The 15,509-nt window shown below is 45.1% G+C and overlaps 1 protein-coding gene and 1 long non-coding RNA gene across 2 annotated transcripts in view; both read left to right on the top strand.

Annotated features, from left to right (window-relative positions):
- Positions 1 to 15,509, top strand: part of CASTOR2 (cytosolic arginine sensor for mTORC1 subunit 2) — a 121,099-nt gene that overhangs the window by 19,197 nt on the left and 86,393 nt on the right. The gene's annotated exons all lie outside the window — the stretch shown is intronic.
- Positions 1 to 15,509, top strand: part of LOC310884561 — a 50,217-nt gene that overhangs the window by 18,753 nt on the left and 15,955 nt on the right. Inside the window, exon 2 of the long non-coding RNA XR_014574281.1 lies at positions 10 to 15,509. This exon is cut by the window's right edge and continues 15,955 nt beyond it. This is a non-coding gene — a long non-coding RNA (uncharacterized lncRNA). The remainder of the gene's footprint in view (positions 1 to 9) is intronic.

The raw sequence follows: 15,509 nt of genomic DNA, 5'->3' as shown, positions 1-15,509 counted from the left end.
TTCTCTTAGTCTACAGAGAGCAAATTCCTGCAGAATTCCTGGCACGAAGATGGAGGCTGATAACACTGGTGTGTAATACTGAAGTGGGAGCTGAAGCTACAGCTGTTTCATAGTTTCCAGCACAGGGCCTTTTCGGCGTAGCTGCTGGAGGATTCCCGAGTAAGGCCTCCCAAGGGCGATGTGTCCTGGTGCTGAGCCCCGTTGTGTGCCCCAGTGCCCAGCACGGTGAAGGCAGTGGTTGCAGAGGCTGAGCACCACCAGGTTGTGCCCTTTGGAAGCGCTTTTGTAGCGGGTACAGAACTGGGAACCAGTATTCACAGCTTTTATTCTTTTATTTCCCAGCTCGGTAGCCACTTCATTGCAGAGCCTCTCACAAACCGTTCAGGCCTAATCCTGAGCATACAGCAGCCCCAATCAAAGTCCTTCCAGGTTTTTCACTGGGGACATAGGTTTAGCTTCTTACCTGCTGTTCTCCTCTCACTCAGTATGACTAGGGGAATGAAAAACATCATCTTCATGCAGAAAGTGTGACAATTTGTTAATGTTTGTGAAGAGATAACGTGGGCATCTCTGTGTGATGTGAGACCTGGCTTCCATAACGGGGACTGATGGATTGCAGTTATCAGCTGGGCCTTTGGAGCGTGGGTTTTTGGCCCCTCTCATCAGAATACAGTTTTACATGATTATAGAGGATAATGCTGGAAATGCCTCTGCACTGGGCTCGCCACATGTCCAGATGGCAAGGTCATTGTAGCGTGGACCTTGCTCGTTTGCTTTGTGTGCCAGGATAAGTGCTGCTGCTTCTCTTTGTGCTACTGGCTCAGCTAGACGTCGAGGAGTTATACGGCTGTCAATAAATTCAGAGAGTTAGAAATTATTCTCTGCAGTGAACTCTGCTTTTATTGGCCTTAAATTAATTTCCCACCCCTTTGAAGAGGCGAATGGGAATGTTGTTTTTTTTGTATGGTGCTTTTGCTTTAAGAAAATCTGAGCTGCAATCTTAAGTGGAATGGAGTTAAAAACATTCTGGGCTAGGAGTTAATTTCTGGAGTATCTTAGAAGATTAAAGGGCACAACAAAACAAGATACTGTAATGTGCAAAAATTTTACCTCTGCATCTGCCTGAGCTGTATCTTGTAGCTGTGTGGTTCTGGTATCTGCCGAGTGCAGCATCTTGCCCTGCTGGTCTGTGCGAGGCTTTATTTTCCTGGTGCAGGGACAGAGATGGATTAATCTACGGAGCTATTGGCAAAAATCTGTTAGCAGGCTTTTCAGTAGGGGATCAGCCAGAAAAAAAAAAAAAGAAAAACACTGCTTGATTTTTTGTCAGTTGTGTGGCTGATGGGTGCTAGAGGAAGCATGGTCTCACTGTAAACGTAGGCCTGAAAACCCTGAGCTCGGCAGTGGTTTATTTCCTATTTTTTAGGAAAGGTTTGTCCGTGTAGCAGCACTTCATGCTTTTGCCTGTGAAGGGTTGGGTATGTCCCAGTGCTTACATATACTTGACTAACAGGGCTTTGAAGTGGGCAGTCTGTGATAAATAAGTTATGTAGGTGAAGTAAGAGGCAGAAGAGCAGAACTATTACCTCCTGTGCCTCTCAGGCTGGGGTGGCATCCTCCTTTCCTCTTTCCCCAATTAAAATGTTGTCCTGACCCTTATAGCAAGCCAGTCCTGGGAGCCTGCGGGGCTGAGGGTGCAAAGAGCACCGGCAGCCATAGCCAGCAGCGGGAAGGTGGCTGTGAGTTAGCTGGGAGCTACGTTGGAGAGCCTGTACTTTAAATGCACTTTGTTAATGAGGTTCCCTCAATTTGTTCCAACACATTTTCTCATCCTCGCTGTACAGGAACCGCTTGCTTTCCTGTCTGCTCTCTTCCTCCACCAGTTGCTAGATCCCTGCTGTGGGTTCCCCTGGAAGGGAAGGCTCTCGGGAGGAGCCAGCTTGCTGCCGATCTGCCTGAGGGTACCAGTGGCCCCTGAGTGTAAAGCCTGGGATGTCTGGGGGTGAGTTGGCTGGCTTCCTCGTCTCGAGAGGGCTCAGAAGTAGGTGTGAGCTTCCAGTTCTCTTATCCCAGCTTCCAGTCCTCTTACCCTTTCCCTTGCAGACAGGGTGGCAGCCCCGAGTGCTTTTCACCCCAAAAGAGCAGGAAATTTCTTCCCTAGCAAAATGGGTATTGGAAAAAGAGCCAGGAGAAAACCTTTGCCCTGCTTTCCAGGTACTGCCCTGGACAAGCACAGTAAGATGGGCTCAGTTGTAGCCCAGTGCTGACCAAGTTGTGGAGTTTAAGCTTTTAGAATTTTGACTAAAGCTTGCTCACAGACAGGGAGGCTCATATTTTTACTGTGTTTTCAGCCATAAAGAAATCTTTTTTTTTTTTTGTTTCATGTTCATTTCCTTTTGCTGACACTAGAGTATCATATGATTTAGGGCTTTGTTTTCAAGCTTGATATGAAGGCTAATTACTTCCTTCTTGCATCCTCTCTGTAAGAAAACATGGGACTTAATCTTTTACAAAAGAGAATAACGAGGAAGATTTTATTGTTTTTAAGTGCATGGAAGTCTTTGGTAAGTCCCTAGATTTGAATTTATTTTTCATAATGCTAATACATGAGGAGCTGAGCTCCAGCCTCCATAGCTCTGTGTGAACACAGTTTTCTGTTCATTTTTTTGTGCTCACTGAGTAATTATGCAGTTACAATTTAGTCTGCATTGAGTACTTTTAGTAATTAGGGGTATACTGTGGCTATTTAATGTTTATAGAAAAGTCAGAATGTATTTGTCCTGTTTTGGCCCCAGGGACTTGCTTTGATTATCTGTAGCCTTCCAGGTAATTAAGCTGTATATTTTCTCCCTGTCATATTTTCTTATGCTCTCTCTTACCTTGATTTGATAAGAGAGGGGAAAACTACGGTGGGAAACTTAGGAGCGTTTGTAAATTGTTTCAGTAGGAACGTGTGACAGTGTTTTATGGAGATGCTGAGTAAAGGGCAACTTGCTGCCTAGGCAGTTTGGCAAGAGAAAGGTTATTGGTCCACGGGAGCATCAACTCTTGGGATCGCTCATGTAATGCAAGACTGACGTAGCTGACAGGAATCATTTCACCTCTGATCAAAGTAGTCATTGTTAAGCTGGTATCTAAAATTTCCATTAATGGTCTAGCCAGTTATCTGTATACAGTGACTGAAGGCATGTATTAGAAAATGGCTTTTTTTTTTGAAGGCCAATTTTTAGGGAATTTTGGAACTCCACAATACAGAGTAAACACCAGATAGCTTGGGTGATGTTTCTCTGAAAGCAGTGGCCTCAACAGAGGAAGGTGGATTTTTTTATTTTTTATTTTTAAAACAAAAAAACACATTGTTTTATATTAGATGGGTTGTTTTTTCTACAGGGTCAACATGCATCACTCCCTCTATCCCTGTTTCATCAGGAGGCCTGCAGGCATGCCTGACTTCAAGCACATGAGTCACTCCATTAAAATTTGTTAGCTAGGTATGTGATTAAATAACTTGATAAATGGGGAATGCAAGTTATAAGTAGGGAGTGGGGGGGCTGTTCCCCAATTCTCTCGCCTGGCCGTAACCCCATCTGTGGTGGTGTAATTGCAAGATTCGTTTGCTTCCAAGCTCTACTCATTAACTTTTTCAAAGCGTGTACCCTCCTTTTGGCAGAAGAAGAGTCGAGTCGTTCTTTTGGAGGCAGCCTTGTGGGATTCAAAGGTGATAAAAGCAGAAGAGTTCTTTAAAAAGCAACTAAGTTCTGTAGAGTGTCATTGAGGACAACACTTTGTTGATGTCTGTGTGAACCCTCTTTAGCATTTGATATAGATTAGAATTCATTGAGTACTTTACAGAGATAGATAGTAACTTTCTGTAAGTGCTTTTGATACTTCTCTAGACTTTTCCAGCAAGATACATAGAGGATATATTAAAAAATAATAAAATCAGTAATACAAGCTTTGTAGCAAGGGAGTTTGTACAACCTACTCATGCCTGTGGCCATTTTCTTTGGAATCTAGAGTGTAAAAAATGCAAGATAGTTGGCTTTAAACATTTTTATGCAGATCAACTATACATACACAGCCAGTCATTCAAAAACAATCACATTGAAATCTTCATTTTTTTAAAATAAGAATTGAAGTATTCTTACTTCATTCCAGACTGAGCCTCTTTAGTTACACATGTATCATCTTTTTCTAACTCAGATGTGTAAAAGACATATTCTTGATGATTTATTTTTATAACCTGGAGTTAAAAAAGCAAAACAACAAAAACTCATACCATGGGATCAGTGACAGTAAGACAAAAAGATTAGCAGTACTCGATTTTATTCCGAGTAGAATCCCAAGCAGTTATATGCATTTGGTAATTGGAAGCTGGAAAGCTAAAGAAAAGATAAGGAAACCTTTTTTTCTTAAAAAAAAAAAAAAAAAGCATGATGAATGTCTAACTATATCTTCAGTTAAAAAATTGTCTTAGATCTTGCTCAAAGTGATTGAGTCTGTCTTGAGCCTGTGTAGGGCTTCTCAGATAATTCTCAGCCAGAGTTTGGAGTTGGGGTTGTACTTCTGAAGAGAAAGTCTGTACTCTTATTCCCAGTAAAGGGCCGCTTTGTTCAACATCACTTCTTAGCACTGTTCTAACAGCTGACATTGACTTCAGCAATATGTTTGTATAGCGTCAGTTGTGTTGGAGACAACGTTTAAATGTAGACCTGTATGTAGGGATCTGGATGGCAAATTGTTCTGGTTTAATGTTTAGTCATCTTTTGCCATCAGGTGGACATGCAGGTTGTAAAGGCTGGTTTGTTCTTTTAAGCAGAAGAAGGGTGAAATAAACTGGAAAAAAACCAGCACAGCACAACGTGGACAAGCACTTGATGGCATCTTTTCAAACAGGCAGAGACTTGCCAGAGGCCAAATGGAAAGAATGTGATGTAGTGGGCTTGTTGGAGTTGCTTCTCCAGGTTGCTACAGTAAAGGATCTTGTCTCGATTATTGCTGTGTGGCGTCTGAGCTTGGAAGATGTGCAGAAAGCTGACTCTGCTTCTGGGCTCTCCTGGCTTCTGCTTGGTTGCTCCTAGCCTGGGTACATGAGGTGAGTGCTGTGTGGTAGCCAGGCACAATTTGAGAAGACGCTGCTTGGAGACCTCTCGTAGCCAGCTATTTTAGGAGCAGCGTTACCACAAATTCTGAGTAGTAATAAGTGTCAAAAGACCAGCAGCGTTTCATTAAGAGTGGTTAAGCCACAGAACACCTGCGTGAGGTAGGTGTGGGCTGGGCATTCCACTTTCAGCATCATCATATCCAGATATCCCAAAAAAACAGGAGGTTGGGCCCCAACAAATAGGAAGACTGTTACAAAAGCTTCAAAAGGTGTGTTTTATTTAAAAATATTCAATATGTATTTCTTTCTCTGATTAGTAGCTAGGCTTTTGATTTAGATTTGTCAGCAAACAAGCATGAACCTATTTATTTATTTTTTATGTTTGGTCTTGCTCAATCATGCTATTCTAGGTAGAGATTCAGGGAAAGCCACCTGCTTTGTAACCACATGGCAATGAATGATGGCCCAGTATTGTGCAGGAGGCTGGAAGAGGTGAGTGGTGTGCTCCACAGCTGCAGTACCATGGCAGTTCCCAACCTCTCTTGATTCATGAAGATAATTTGTTTGAATGTGATCCGCTGCCTTTGCAGAAAATAGTTCTCCCAACCCCTCTGCCCCAAAGACCTTGGTGTTAACTCTGGGTGTAAATATGTTTCTAAAGAAAATGGATAGGGAGGCTTTGAAGGAGGAGGAGGACTGATTAGTTGACTTTGAGATAGAAATAATAAACACGTGGCTCTTGTGATAAAGGTTTAAACTAAATACTTACGGCTGTATAAGTGGTGGTGCTCAGAAGACTTCTGAACATGTAGAGCTTTTATTTCTTGTCTCAAGCTAAGTTATGACAAAGCCTGGAATTTCCTGCATGTGAGGCTGCAGGGATATTTCTTCTTGGTATTTGATCAATGTGTTGAGCAAAGGGCATCGATTGGAAACTTCCAGGAAGAATGGTACCAGACCCTGGCTGAGAAGCAGAAGAAACTAAAACAAGGAAGGAAATTAAGGAGGAATGAGATTCCATTTTACTGTTTTGCATTTGAAATAGCCACCCTTGCAAGTTTTGAGCCCGTGCAGTTGAAAGGTAATAACTGCTCCAGCTGTACCGCTTGTGCTTAGATGAATAAATGGCCACACACCTTTGGATCAGTAGAGCTCCCAGCACAGTGACTTCCATGAAATCCCTGTTTGTAAGAGCTCCCAAGCTGAGCCTTGCAGATAAATATTCAGTGAGGTGTACGGAGCTGCTCATCATCAGCTCCTGTAGGCACCAGGACAGGGGCAGGGCTGGCTCCTCTGACCAGAACCAGGGTCTTGGCCAGCCCGTGGGCACCTGTGCGCGTGATACATCTGCGGTTTCTTACAGGAAGCCTCAGGAGCTGCTAGGGGGACCTTCTACAACACCTGCCTTCTTCTTCCTGTCCTTGATCTTCATGTTTCCATCTTCCAGGAGGTTTCACACTGCAGTCACTGGAGGCTTGTCCTGCTTCAGCCAGGGAGAGCCATGATTTGCATCTCTTTGTAGGAGAGTGACTGATCTCGTCTCCGTGCCTTCCAAGCTCCGATGCTGCTGTGTTACAGCGCAATGAAGCCTATGTTCCCTCGGTGTTTGCCAGGGGGTGTGTGAGGAATCTGTGAGCAGGGGGGGAAAAATAGAACCAAAAAGCTGCAGAAGTCAGGGTACAGAGGTAAAGTGGGCCTTTTTATCTAAATTAATACTTGGTGAGGGAAGTGAGGGCCACTGTTGTGTGTCAGTAGTGTTTGATCATTCATGAAGGCGTTATTTTGTGGCTGGGTGTTGCTTGAATAGATCCCATTGCCAGCAGAAGCATGGAACATGTCCCAGCATGGAGGTGGCTGAGGGACGGCTGCGTGGTCAGGGTAGGCAGGGTCGTTGGTTGGTGAATGCATTTTGTTCTGCAGTTGTTTTCCTTGTGACAGGCTTTTATTTTCAAGTCACATTCAATCCTTCTGGCAGCTTCTGCATCACATCCCAGACATGTTGACTGAGCCAGCACATGGGACGTGAGTCCTCTCCCTTGTAACCTTGCTTAGTTCTTCCAGGTGGGAAGTTCAAGACCCTGACTTATGAGCATAGGTCCCAGTTTTTCACTGTGAGAGGCCTAACTGAGGCATACTTCTGATTTCAGAATAGCTCCCTTCTACAATTTCACACCCCATAGGAGAGACTTAAAAAGTATTTGAGTTTTTGTCATTTGTGAGCATATAACCCAAATATTTCCTCTTCCCTACAACTTTCACGACACAAACTTCCTGTTGGCCTGTCTGAAGCAGCTTAGTGGGGATTCTAGGGACTGAAAGTCCTTGTTTTTTGACATCAAGTCTTTTTAAAATTGTTTATAGGTACATAAAGCATCTCTTTTCCTCAAAAACTGTTTTTACACGCCCTCCTAGCAGTCAAACCCAACACAATGAAGCTGTGGCCCTGTAGCAAAGAACCAGGCTGTTTACTGAATTGTTATAGTGTTGAGTCAGCTTTCTATTTTGATGAGTATCTCGTTGGCTTGTAAGACACCTCTTTTCCAGGCACTTGCACTTGTGTGTTTTCTGCTGTACTGCCATCAATTGTGAGAAGGAGCTTCCTAGCCCTGGACTGGGGCGGATGGGTTCAGCCCTAAGGAGCTTACACAGATCTCCGAGGCCTGTCCTAGCATGCGATTTTGACAAGGAGATGAATGTAACTTGGAAGAGCAGTTTCCCAGAAAGTCATATTCAGTGTATATGGAATCTTTTTATGACACGGGCAGATTCTGAGGAAAAATCATTATTCCTCAAGCCTGTTCTGAGTTTTCACTTGTTAGCTTACACGAACAGGCCAGTTCAAACAGAGGAATGAAACCATTGTTGCCCTTTAAGTTGCCGAACCAAGCTACAAAAAGGAGTTTAGAGAGCATGTAAACCTGCAATAATTCTCCTTTGTTAATGTCTCAGGTAAGTTAAGCCCTTAGTTCCTGACATAAGCACTTTTGACTTCCTGGGCTTGTTTGGAAGGCTCTGGCTTGAGCCCCGGCGCCGCAGTGGGTGCGGGTAAGTTTGAGCACCCAGCGAGTCCGGGCAGCGGGGCCGCATGCTGCTTGTCAGTGGCTGCCCCGGGGCCGTGTCTGCTCCTTCAGCAGCACAAGTCTGCAATTGAAAAAAAGTGTAGTTAAACAGCTAGCTGTAGTTAAATCCAGCAAAACTGCAGGACATAAACTGTTGAGAGAGCTTAAACAGAGCCTATCTTCTGTTGTGTTCTTGCTGCTAAAGCTGTACAGTTTCCAAAGTGCTTCCCAGAATATATCGCATATGTAGATGGTTCAAGCAAATCCCCTAAGTTTTCTGCGCTTTCAGAGTCGAGGAAGTCTGTTTTCAGCTGTGTTCCTACAGCTCAAGGTGATGGCTTGGATGAGGAGCAAGGTTAGAGCAGAGATGTCCTTGTCCCTCCTGCAGCCCCATGCTGATCACTCTGCACTTGCAGTGTGATCACCGCCATCTCAGGTGGGGGTGTTACTTCTCATGAGCATACATCTGGGGACAAGGGTGGACTTTGCAAGCAGGAGGCCCTGAGAAGCTCCCACCGCTGCAGCAGAAGAGGGCTGGGGTCTCCTGGGGCCAGGAGGAGGGTGGCTGTCCCCATCCCTGCCCTCAGGTGGCTCCATCCTCTGCTGCCAGGTGAGCTAGCTTGGGGCTCCACAGCTGGGTCTGGCAATCAGTGTTTACCTGCTGCATCCTGCTGTGGTGCCTATGCTGGTTTAGGGGGATTGTCAGAAATTTTTTTTCCTCCCCTTTTTCTCCAGACTGTCAAACTGGAAGAGCTTTGACACCCAATGTCCCTTCACACAAGGACAGTTTTTAATCGATACACCTCACCGTCTCTCCTCTCCAAAATACGTCTTGTCCGAGGAATTTCCTTCCAGCTGTAGTTTCATGGAAAGGTCTTTAAAAAGCCAGGGAGACCCAGAACCGGTGTGAGCCCTTGCTTTTGCGGTCAGCCAGCCTGTCCTCCCAAACTGGTGAACCAGGGGGGAAATCTCTTGTTACTGAGTAGAGCTAATCGATTAATTAGCAGGGGACAGAGTACACCAACCAATCTGTTATGCCAGATGGATGCTTCAGCATTAATTTATGTTCTCAAAATAGCTGGACATAGATACGCTCGGCACTACAGCCTAGATCCTGTTTTCATTGCACTTGGTGATGAAAATGCGGTTGGCTTTAGCAATGCCAGTCCATAAATTTTCAGGAAGAATGTATTTTGGCATCAAGCAGTACCAGTAAAAATGAAATGAATAAAAACTGTCCAGAGCAATGGACTTTGTCTTCTTAAGCAGACATACATTACTGTAAAAACTGAAGTTTTGCTTTTATCTCCCTAGAGCGTTCCTACTATCTGAATGCCAAGCAATGAGTAATTTGCATTTTTGTTGCTTTTTCATTCTTTTAAATAACTTTTGATGTATTTTTGTAAGGAAGTCTGAACTAAAGCATAGTGCTGGAAAAGTTAAGATGTACATTGCTTTCTCTTTGAAGGCACCGGGAATGGGATTGAAAGAAAAAAGCAATTACAAAAAAAAAAAAAGGCTGTGGTGGTGGATTATTCTGCCACATTTTATGTTGAATGAAGGAGGCTCACTGCAAATTTCCACTCGTATTTTTCTTCCATTCTTTCTTTTGTGTGTTTTTTTTTCCTCCGGTTTTTCGTAGCCAAAAGTTGGCTTGCCAGACAGATTCATTTCTTATGAACTGCCTGGTGGAGAAGCGCAGAAATCTCTGACAGGCCGTGGTCTGACTTCAGCGGGGAGCTGAAGGCTGTTCCTTCTCACTGGGGGGAAGACGTGGCCCACCACCTCCGTGACGCTGGGGACATTGCAAGTTAGGGTTGAGGGGAGCTCTGGGTCACACTAAAGGTTCATCCACGTTTTGTAAAAGGCAGTGGGTTTGTGTCGTGCTTGTGCAGGGAGCTAGGTATCTATTCAAGGTATTGTTTGTAGAGCTGGAGCAAAGGCAGGCCCTGGAGGAGGGAAGAAATCTGAAGTTTTCTGTTAATTTTTTTTTCTCATTTAGATTCAAAATATTGGTGATACGCTAACATTTTTTAACACTGGGAGAAAAATCTGCTTTCTATACTGACCTTTCCCCATGTCCAGCTGTTTTTGATGGCTCCCTACAGCATAAAGAGTGTGACTTAAAAGGCAATTCAAATCGCTTTTCTTCTTGCTCCATTAGTATGCTTTAAAAATAAAGCATTATTTAGTATGCACAGAGTGATCTCACAGACTTCGGTTCTGTTTTCAGTGTTTAACCAAAACATTGAATTACTTTTACCTTTGTGATACTGTTAGGATTATTTTTAATTAAGTGAAGTGTTTTAACATGCTCTAATTTGTTTTTTAGCAAATTTGTCTAACACTTGATAGAGAGGGACTGGTTCTGGGAACAAGACGTGCTCTGTCTTGCCTCATTTACCTGAGAGTTGGGTAAATACTCCTTGAGGACCCAGGAAGGAGATGAATTGATGAATTGCTTCCTATTATAGCCATGTGCAGACCCCAGAACACTTGTGTGTGGACTACAGGGAGGAGACAACGCGTACAGGTTAAATGCTCTGATAGTGAGTTGTGTCGTAGGAGCAGCTCTTTCCCTCAGTAAACGGTGCAGAAAGCAGAGGTTGAGTCTGAGCAAGTCATTAGCTCAACTCGTTCTTACTCCCTGATGTACTCTCAGCCTACTTTTAAGGTTATACCCAAGCTTGAATATATATTTCCCTGAAAAAACATGCCATAAATAATAAAACTAATTCTGCAGCAAAACAACAGTGCACAAGCAGTTTTGTACTTTTTAAAGCAAGACAACCACCAGATGTGGGGCGGTCAAACACAGTGCAGAGCAGCACTTACGTGGATCTTGCTGCCAGGCTCTTGAAGGGTGGCATGGGACAGAAGTTTGTCCTGGGCCATACAGTGACCTCATACCCTACGTGGAGTGGTGTTCTGGTATAAGGATGTCAGAGTGGAGAAACAGGACTTGGCTCTTTCGTTACTGATCGTTTTATGAAGAGTGCATGTTATCCCCATAGTGCAGGGAGGAATCATATGTTTTCTTAGCAAAATACAGCTTTAGAGGGCTTTAAGGGAGTTCTGTGGCTCTCTGCGTGAAGTCTTGGCCTGAGTGTAGAAGATGGGGCCAAACTGCAGAGTGGCTTAATCCAGAGGAGGTTTGAAGGTCCAGGGAAAAAAGAGGCTCACAACAATGGACAGAAGCACAGCAAAATCTGGGAAACTGGGACCATATGTGTAAACATCTTCTGTGCCATTGCAACGGGATTTCCTTCCCTTTCAGAGTGAGAGTGTCAAAATTTGCAGAGCATCACGGTGCGGGGCAGAACTGAGCCATAGCAAGGCATTTGGGTAGTGAGACCTTTACCCTTTCCTCCTTGTTCCCCAGAAAACAGAACTAGCCTTAGGTTAGTCCTACCCTCACATCTGCTTGCTGCAGGATTCTTCTTTTCTTCTGTCCTTGTTTCTGTCAGGTTCAGTCAGTCTTATGGTCTGATGGCAGTAAGGTACAGGGCTGAGGTGTGCCTGATCCCGCTCTGGCATCCCGTGCTCACTGCAGACAGGGTGAGGCTTACTAAAATGGCGGCGCTATGTGTTGGAATTTCTAAAATGGATGCCCTCGATTATCTAGTCTTCTAAGCTACATTTCAGGGGAGGTGGAGAGGGGATAAGGATGTGTCTGCGAACAAGAATTTGCCATGTTGTTCTGCTCCCTCTTTGGTTGCAAGTAGGAGGTTTATCCTTATTTACTTTGTCTGCATTCAGGTGCCTCTGAGTATGACTTTCTTCGCTGGCAGCCGAAGGCATTTAAGCAGAGTACACAACTAGGTGGTATCTTAATTTTATGCTTGGTAGCTTCCAGAAGCTCAGAGGGGCTAAAGAAAGTTTGTGTTTGTTGTTTGTTTTGGAGGGCAGGATGAAGGGTAGATGAGAGGTGTTGGCCTTATAAGTAATATTTAGAGAGGCAGGGTTAGAACTCAAGTTTATAGCTACCCAATGCCAACTTGCTCAATAAAAACCCTGTTAGGTTTCCAAGAGTATCAGGAAACCCAAGGTAGTGTTGGGAGAGGGATGGGAAGCCAGCTGCTTTTTATAGATCAGGTTGCAAGAAAACTTGGGTTACTGTGCAGTTGTATTTATTACCGTGCCGGGGGGTGTTAAGCACAAGCCGACAGATGCATCGCAGATGAGAGCTGGAAGTCCCTTCTAGTATGCGGGCTAACTGAATGAGTGGCAGCTAGATCATTTTAAGAAATGATTGCTTCCCTTTGCTATGGTGTTGTGTTCTCCGTCTTCAGCCCAAGCAGTCTATGGCAGCAGGCGCTGACTTCTAGTAATGCGTAATGCAGAGCTTCAAAGCGGCGCATGTGGCCATTGGATCTGCTGCAATTCCAGACCCGTGGGCTGCTCAAGGGGAAAGCTGGCTGTGTCCGCAGGATCACAAAACGGGTTTTGGTGTCTCTATCAGGGTAGAGTGCAACTTTTGGAAGTACACCAATAGATGCAAGTACTGTATTTGAGCCCTAATCAGTGTAATGCAGCAACATTGCTTAAATGTATAACAACACGTCTGTGGGGGGGAGCGGGGAATTACACAGTTCATTCACTGCACAGGTAGGAAAAATTGCTTTCCTTGTGTGTCTCCTCTATGGCTCAGCTGGGATTTATTGTCATAACTAAATAATTTTGTACTAGCAAGTAGCCATTTTCTCCCTTTGTAACTTTGATTTGGAGGTGGGAAGGCAGCCCCGAGATCCCTGCGGCTGTGTCTTGCAGCGTTTCCTTCCAGCGCGGCAGGCGGCGCAGTCTGGAGCAGGGTGGCTGCTCTCCGAGGCCTGCCCACCAGGAGAAAGTGAGAAGCTGCTGGTTTTCCCTGCGATGGGAACTTTGTCTCCTGCCACCCCCCTTCTTTACATTTTTTCCTTCCAAAATAGATCTTGTAACGGCAGTACGCCTAGGAGGGACTGGAGAGGTCTCCGCAGCCATCCTGGAGGCAGCAGCTCTCTCGGCACAAGGACCGTGTCAGTGTTGGATGAAGACAAAGTCAGCGCTGGCAGGAGCTGGGTTCTGTCTTTGAACTGCGAAACAGGGACTTGCAAGTGTTTCTGTAGGCTATACAGGCAGGACTCAAGTTACTCTTTGGGCTGTGGCTTGGAACCTGCTGTTGCATTTCGGTGCTGTCACTGTAGCTGCCTGATGGGTTTCAAGAGCAGCAGCCCACTGATGGGCAGTAAAACCTTCCTGAAGCCAAGCATTGCTGTTTCTAGCCTCAGCTTCTCCATCTCCCTTCCCTATTTGCAAAGCAGGATAAATGTCCTTCCTTCTCTACCCTTTCCTGCTGTGTCTGACTAGATAAGGAGATCACTGGTGGTGCAGTCATAGCTTTGTGGGGGAACATGTGGGACATCTCCCATTTTGCCAGGTTGTCATCCATCAGGGCAGCCTCGGGACACCAGCAGCAAGCCAGGAATAAAGGTAGCTTCAGGACCGGGTCCTCGCAGTGCTGCTGTTGTCGCCTGGTCCGTTAGATTTGTTTGTGTGTTTTCCACTTCTTTCTAATTATGCTGATATTTACTACTCAACAGCTGTAGTCTGGGAAGGAAAGCGATGAGTGACAGCTCTGCAGCTGACAACCGCATTGTGCCTTGGCTGCTTGTCAGCAGAGGGCTGCTGCCGGCTGGGGTGGAGCTGTGCAGCCGTTGCCTTCAGTGGGCTTGAAAGGTTGCTTGGAGTTACCTGTGAGGTAGCCCCCTAAAAGTCCACCTAGAAAAAGCACTTGCCAGGTTTTGGTGGCAGGAGCTACCTGTTACCTTGGCAAATAACTGAATTTCTGAGAAGGACACGTTCCAGGAACAGGATCTGTCGTAGTGAAACGCTCAAGAATGAATGCTGGGGCAGTTCTTGGATAGATGTTGTCTTGACTCCCAGACCTGCATCGCCTGCTGTGTGTCAGTCCGAGTTTCATGGTTTTCCCTTATGTGTTTTTGAGGATTTTGGGATATGCTGGCTTCACAGCTATATGCTGGGTCTGGGAAAGCATCTGAAGGTGGTCCTGGAAATGCTGCTTGTGCAGAGTCCTTCATGCTCTGTTCCCTGAAGCCCAGCTCTGGTGTGGTGCTGACATCAAAAGGGACCTGGACTGAGTGACGCAGTGTTGATTTTGGCCTTAAACTTTGGAGTTCACTAATGACTTGCCTCTTGATCCTGCAGTCAAGCCTGTTTTATCTTTTAAAGCAGATTCACGCTCTCATGACTCTCTTTTCAGGGGTCACTGCTCTAATTCAGGAGCTCTTAAATTTGCTTGATATCTGCTTCCAGTTTCCATTTCCAGCCGTGGGAGTGCAGGGGCATGGCGGGAGCAGTAAGCTCTGCGTGGTGCAGATATGGGAGTGAAGGGGTTGGGTGTCTGAGCTGTGCGCAGGAGGGGCATCTAGGTTAATGCTAAGCTCTGCTCTGATCGAGGCTCTGGAGGTGGGTTTCACCGCTGCTTCCATGTGCAGAGATGAAAGTGATGAAGTTAATGACAATTTACACCTGTTTGCTTCAGGGAGATGTGAAGGTGTGTTGGTAAAATACATTTGCATCTTCAGCACGTCCTGAATTGCCAAGTATCAGGCATTAATGTGAAATGGGCTGTTGAAAAGCCCAGTGACTGGTGCTGGACACTGCATCCTTATTCCCATGTCGGTCCCGGAGGTGTCGGCCTTCCAAGCCCTGTTTTTCCCTGGCAGCATTAGACGCGAATTATCCCCGGCTCTGGTGATTGCAGGCTGTTTGCCAGCATGCAGCTTTGTACCGAAATCTCTGGGCTGGCATACAGTAATTGGTCGTTTTTTAATTTCTTCCCTTTCTTTAAACAGGACTTCAAATGCTACAGCTTTGCCACAGGGGTATAATTACATAAGCCATAGAAACGTACTTCAGTGACCAGTCAAATGGCTTTGTTTTTGCCAGTAGTTTAAGCTTGCCATTTATTAAGCTGTTGAAGGAATATAATTGAAATTCATTGGGGAGTTTAATTTTATCAAGCCTGCTATAACTGCATGCTTTTGCTTTGTGTCTGTGTGCATTTGGGTTGCCTATAAATGGCTTGTTTGCTTTCATAAAGGAATTAGCACAAAAGTGCAGCTGTGTAAGGAACAATCCCCGATCCCTGCCCCGTGCTGGTTAGGGTGCGAAAATATTGACATAAACATGTGCAGAAGTGGCCTCCGAGTATTCTAGCTGGTAGAAAAGTTTTATATTTTGATTAATTCTGCTGCAGTCCTTTGTCTCATTCTACTTCTGAGCATTAAAAGACAGGGGGTCCAACATGATCCAGGTTTTAGTGGCTCCTCAGGATGTTGCTGCAG

This window comes from Anser anser (assembly GCF_964211835.1).
Source record: "Anser anser genome assembly, chromosome: 20".
NCBI lineage: Eukaryota > Metazoa > Chordata > Aves > Anseriformes > Anatidae > Anser > Anser anser.
Note: the sequence above shows the minus strand (reverse complement) of the source record. Positions and strands in the feature narration are given on the sequence as shown.